This window comes from Schistocerca nitens, chromosome 3 (assembly GCF_023898315.1).
Source record: "Schistocerca nitens isolate TAMUIC-IGC-003100 chromosome 3, iqSchNite1.1, whole genome shotgun sequence".
Taxonomy (NCBI): Eukaryota; Metazoa; Arthropoda; class Insecta; order Orthoptera; family Acrididae; genus Schistocerca; species Schistocerca nitens.
Window position 1 is genome coordinate 777081139 of NC_064616.1, and position 6559 is coordinate 777087697.

The following is a 6559-nucleotide window of genomic DNA, read 5'->3' on the forward strand; positions in this document are numbered from 1 at the left end:
CTTAATAGGGTCCTAAAAGTAAGAGGTTTGTTCGGAAAGTAAGGTCCGATCGGTCGCGAAATCGACACCACACTTAAACTCAAAAATATTTTATTTGCAACAGTTAGCTAGACCTTCCAGCTACTTCTTTATATAGTCGCCGCTCCGACTTAGACATTTAATGTAGCTTTGTACCAACTTTCCAATGCCCTCGACATAGAAGGCAGCTGCCTATGGTTTCTGCCAATTCTCAACTCTGGTCTGAAGCTCGTTGTCTGTGCCAAAATATTGTCCTCAGAGCCAGTGATTCATGTCAGCAGAGACAAAAATCAGAGGGAGCCAAGTCCGGGCTGTATGGTGCGTGATTAAATACTTCCCATCCGAAACGCTGCAGAAGTGTCCTCATTGCCCTTGCAGTGTGCGGTCCAGAATTATCATGAAAAATGAAATGTATGACAGTTATGTTACGCACGGTTACGCGAAATCAAGGGAAATCTCTCAGCAAACACCCATACTTGGCGGGTGACATTATTTTCTAGGTACTTTTACATGCTCACTGTGAGCTCAGAACTGATATGAATGACGCGACGCCACCAACAGGCGTTCTGGTGACACTCACCAATACATATGCGCAAAGCTTCATCGGGTTCCACTCTGGTTGCTATTTCGCGACCGACCGGATGTTGCTTTGCGAATAACCCTCGTGAGACGTAGACAATCCGTTTTTATCACAGATCTCTTAGGAGAAAAAATTAACTAATTCTGTGAGCTGCAATCCAGTTATCTAAAATGAGAGTTTTTATATATACCAACCGTGCGACTGCTACGGTCGCAGGTTCGAATCCTGCCTCGGGCATGGATGTGTGTGATGTCCTTAGGTTAGTTAGGTTTAAGTAGTTCTAAGTTCTAGGGGACTAATGACCACAGCAGTTGAGTCCCATAGTGCTCAGAGCCATTTGAACCATTTGAGCCATATATACCGGAGTCAAAACAACTGCCGGAATGTCTGTCTATTTGAACACTCCTCGTGGCATAGCGCGACAGTGAAATTCACTACAATGATCAATCTGGCTTTTAAAGAGCAAGCTGTAATTTCAGCACGGATAATGGGATGGTAGGACCGATCACAAGAACTTATTAGAATGACTTCTATATTACGCTGTTAAGGTGTGACCACCTGTTCCCTAATCATTGATGCTACTAATAGACAAGATGAACCCGAATTCCACTGACAAAATTTCGGAGGTTGTTCCGGAATATTTTCTGAGTTCTTTGCTACAACGGACACATGGTCTTTGGTGGCTCGTTTCGGAGTTATTTGCTTTTCGTTTGATTTATTTCCCTCAGCTTAAGTATTGATTACAGTGATGGAAACATACTTCAATAGCCATAACTGTACGTCACATTTCCATAAATTTAACAGAAAATTTTGCCACCGTTGTTGTATCGCCACGTCAGGAATATTTCGGGAAACAGATTCTGTATTGTTGTTCGTTAAAATGAATATTTTAATCAGTGTCGCAAATAAAAGTATCTAAAACTTTAATAAATACTTTAGTTTCTTTTGAAACAACGAAATAAAGCATAAATTAAGTATATATTGTTTTTATCAAACACAACCCGTGATTGTTCTTCAGTTTTTTATTTTTCTTATTAACTGGTTTCCGGTATGGGAAGTCACCAACTGGCAACAACTGGCTATCGTTGCCTCTGTATGTCGCTGAATAGCTTTAGGAAAAGATATTACTCCCGGAAGGTGTTGAGGATAAATCACAGAGTAACAGTGGTCTGTGACAGCACAACAATAAAAAATATCAGAAGGTGTCAAAACTAAGCAAGATAATGGAATGCAAGCGGGTGGTTGTACAGAGATTAGAAAAATTTGGCTACCTGTTAAAATTGAATTTTGTAAATATTGTAATAAGTTACATATATCAGGGCAGGTTTCTATACGGGGTATTCCAGCAGGAATGGTCAGTATTCGGGTATATGACAGGAACCATCATTCGGGCTCGAAAATGCATACCTTAGTAGCTATGAGCACTTCATCTTCGATGCTGTGAAACAACTCTTCTACTGCAAGCTCTTTGCCTTCCATATTTTGAGAACAAGCAGTATGGACCAAAACAAGAAAAAATTATCTAGTAAACATGCGTTCTAAAAGGTTTACCTTAAGAGCTAAACGCATTTGTTAAGTGGACAAGATGTGTTTCACAGTAGCGAAGTTGAACAAGTGCTCTTAGCTCTTAAGTATGCGTTTTAGAGTCCATGTTTACTAGACTTTTTGCTTCGAATGATCGTTCCTGTCATATCCCTGAATATAGAGCATTCCTCCTGGAACATTCCGCATACGAAAAATACCGCATAACCGTAGTAAATATAATAAACCAGCACGTTATGCATATATTGAGTATGCACTGAAAATTATTAAATTAATAAAGAGGAAAGTGAATGAGTAGGGTGAGATGAACGGTGTGGAAGTGTGAGAACTATTTTAAGGAATTACGTAAAGTTTTGCATATGTAAGATGCTATACTGTGTTGCATCATCTAAAATCAACAGAGGACAGTGCGCTAAATTTTTATTGGTGTTAATGTCTTCCAGCAGGTTCACCCTTCGCCCTCTGTTCACCTGAAGAAGGTCCGTTTGACTGTATTTGGTACTTGTGACCTTCGCTCAATACGCACCTAAACAATGTCTCACATTCACCTTGTTTCCTATTTATTTAATTTTTCAATGTACTTCTTTCCTAAATACCCTACTTTTTTAACATTTGAACGTTCTTCTGTTGTTATTTGTTATTGTTGATATAAACTAAGCTATCCTGATATATGAATCTTAAAACAATAGGCAAACCGTTAGTTACAAATTTCAGTTTAGCTATGGCGCAGTTACTTGCCAACAATATCATTTATCACATTTTGTTTCCCCACTCCCCCACCACCCTCCCCCTTTACCCCTTACATTTACTATACGCTTAGATTCAACTTTGCGTTGTAAAAGACAACTTTGCTTTGCGTGTTTCTTTGAACGTCTTTAGGCTGCCATATATTTTTTCAAAGCTGTTTACCTATAGACTATCGTTTTTGACACTGGTAGTCTGTTATTGTCGGATGACGGCCTTAAAAGTCGAAAACAGAGCAAAAAGAAAAATAAATACTCTGGAACATTTACAGTTTGCGTTTCTCTCTCGTAAATATTAATTTATTATACAAAGCATTGATGAACACTGAATTAATATAATTAGCACTTATTTGTTCCATGTCATACAGCAAAGCAGGTGAGATAACTTTGGTGTAGCTCGTATGTATCATACGCTGAGATTGTTATTGTGGAAGTCGAGCTGCACAGATAAAATTTCGGAGTTTTTCAGAGATATTTATTGAATATTTTGGTGTGAGAGACCTGTGGATCCCGCAATTTCATTACAGCGTAATTTCATTACAGCGTAATTTCATTTCATTTGACTTCTTACCCCTACGTAGTTTGCAGCTGTATTGCACTGACAATATCTACACAAAGGTGCAAACGTCGACAGTATATGCTCTGTGTCTTGTTTGGGAACAAATTTATTCCAGTTAATCATGGTACTAGCTGTTGATGCCCACTCTACTCTTCGCTCGCAAACTTGCATTCAATACAGCTCCATTTTATCTCTGTTTTCAGACAGTACTGCATTACTCTGTTTTTTCGTTGTGCGTTTTGATTTTGCATATTACAGTCTTTTTCACAGTTGCGAAGGTATTTTTACAGAAACGAAGGTAATAGGGACAACAAGCCGAATAAATCACAATTACATTATTACCCTGTAACGAGTCACCGAATACGACGGGTCCTTGCTACCAAAATACTCAGTAAAAGATTGTGAATAACCTCCATTTTCTGTGATGTGGTTCGGATTTACCCTGTAGACGTACAGGATGTAAACAACAACTGTTTACACCGCACTACAGTGGTGTAGAAGAAGTTGGTACGAACAGTTTGATGTAGCACACTTGTGGTCTACTCTTGCACACTTACGCCATCGGCTTAGTCACTCAGAATATGAAATTTTGTATTTCGTTAACAGTAGTAACTAAAACTTCCGGGAGAGAGTAATGATATTAAAAAAAAGACTTTTGTTAAAGATATGGATCAGACCAGTTTTCGGACTGAAGACCACAACAACGGCAACTATAAAGACTAATTACGTTTACAGTTATATCTAAACTTAACCCTTAAAAGAACTATAGTTTCGTCGTAAGAACGCCAGACACATAAAACGATTTAATATTTAATTTAACAATGTTAAAAATTTACAAAATTTTGAGGTAAAATTTGTACTAATGTCAGTTTTGCAGTTGCAAGTGCAACAAGAACGAATGTTTAATATTCGAGGATGATTTTAGCGAAATAAAGAAACGAGCTTCAAACGGGTATGACTGCTCAAGTTGATGGCGTAAGAGGACGAGAGGATATTCAAAGCCTCGTGCTACGTGCATGCGCCTTAGCTTCGGCGGCTTTCGTAAGCCAGTTTGAGGTTGTTTCCCGGCTTCATAGACAACAAGGACGCTGTATCAATTTATCTGTCTCGACTTCCTCTACACCACTGTGGTACGTTTTAAACAGTTACCGTTTATACCCTGTACATAATAAAAATATTATGATCAGCGAAGATACAGAACGAGATGTTACATTTCGCACCCATCGGCGTTTGTTTCTTCATAATAGTGGAGTTTTAGCTGATACGGACAGTTAAAGAACGTAGAAACACGAAATTGTTTATCCCACAGATCACTCAACAGCCTAAAAGATCACTGCGGTGTCGGTCACATAATGCGACAGCACAGCACCTGCAGATTACGTCACAGAGAAATGAAGATAGCGTACATGCATGGAAGTCCGTATTGTGGAAGTACTCCGATTCGTGGCAGAAACAGACGGAGCCGAAATGCAGGGCGGTAGCCGCGCTTCGCGATTTGCGGACGGCGAGCTGAGGCGACGTACCTCGGCTGTCCCTTCCGGCCGGCGACCACGAGCGGACTGCGGCCATCCGCGACCCGGCGTCCAGAAATAGCAGCTCACATGATCGCGTCCCCACAGAAACGCCAAACGCCACCGCCACCACCTCTGCTCCTCCTAATTTCGCTGCTCATCCAAATCACAACTAATTCAGAGATGCAATTACTGACTGTCTCCCTCTTTCATAACGTTTACCTATCAGTTTACAGTTCACAGCTCAGGAGTTGGCCTCATAATTAGCTTGCATTTGCCACGGATGTCTCGCCCATTGGAGTCCCAAGATACTGGAAAAAAAGCGCAGGTTTCTGTCGTAGATACGAAGTGTAAAAGAATGGACCCGGAAAATTACAGATGTCCTTAACGTCGGTTTGCTGCAGAATTCTTCAACATAGTCGAACAAGAGGACCGCGCTTACTTGCTATCATCGATTGAGTTTCAATTTATAGTATGTGCAAAGCTTGGCTAGAAATGAAAGTGCAAGAAATGGGAGCTGCAGATGGACAAAAAACTAAACTCCGCCCGAACAGGCCATGAAGGTCCGCCGGCCGCTGTGACCGAACGGTCTAGGCGCTTCAGTCCGGAACCGCACTGCTGCTACGCTCGCAGGTTCGAATCCTGCCTCGGGCATGGATGCGTGTGATGTCCTTATGTTAGTTAGGTTTAAGCAGTTCTATGTCTAGGGGACTGATGACCTCAGATGTTAAGTCCCATAGTGCTTAGAGGGATTTGAACCATGAAGGCCCAGCGGTACCAACCGGCCGCCGTATCATCCTCAGCCCACAGGCGTCACTGAATGCGGATATGGAGGGGCATGTGGTCAGCACACCTCTCTCCCGGCCGTATGTCAGTATCCGAAACCGGAGCCGCTACTTCTCAATCAAGTAGCTCCTCAGTTTGCCTCACAAGTGTTGAGTGCACCCCGCTGGCCAACAGCTCTCGACAGACCCGATGGTTCATGGCTCTGAGGATTATGGGACTTAACTTCTGAGGTCATCAGTCCCCTAGAACTTAGAACTACTTAAACCTAACTAACCTAAGGAAATCACACACATCCATGCCCGAGGCAGGATTCGAACCTGCAACCGTAGCGGTCGCGCAGCTCCAGATGGTAGCGCCTAGAGCCGCTCGGCCACTCCGGCTGGCTACTCCGGATGGTTACCCATTCAAGTGCTAGCCCAGCCCGACACTGTTAAACTTCGGTGATCCGACAGAAACCGGTGTTACCACTGCGGCAAGGCCGTTGGCTGTAGATGGCCAAGCGTTTAGAAAAAAATATCGCTTTGAACGCGGGTAGGGCGAGACATGAAACATTGACATTGATGAGCCAAAACTATATGACCACTGCCCACCGCGCGGTTGAATGCCTCCTGGTGGTGTTGCGGGCACGTGAAGCAGTAAGGAAAGAATGCAAGCGGAAGAGAGAGATAAATCTTTCAAGTGGCTCTAAGCACTATGGGACTTAACATCTGAGGTCATCAGTCCCCTAGAATTAGAACTACTTAAACCTAAGTAACCTAAGGAAATCACACACATCCATGCCCGAAGCAGGATTCGAACCTGCGACCGTAGCAGCAGCGCG

The 6559-nt window shown here is 42.3% G+C and overlaps 1 protein-coding gene across 1 annotated transcript in view; it reads right to left on the minus strand.

The window, feature by feature from the left end:
- The window catches only part of LOC126248783 (SET and MYND domain-containing protein 4-like), a 146495-nt gene extending 141503 nt beyond the window's left edge, over positions 1–4992 (minus strand). The window contains exon 1 of the mRNA XM_049950158.1: positions 4966–4992. The gene's annotated coding sequence lies outside the window, so the exon portion shown is untranslated. The remainder of the gene's footprint in view (positions 1–4965) is intronic.
- Between the last annotated feature and the right edge of the window lie 1567 nt (positions 4993–6559).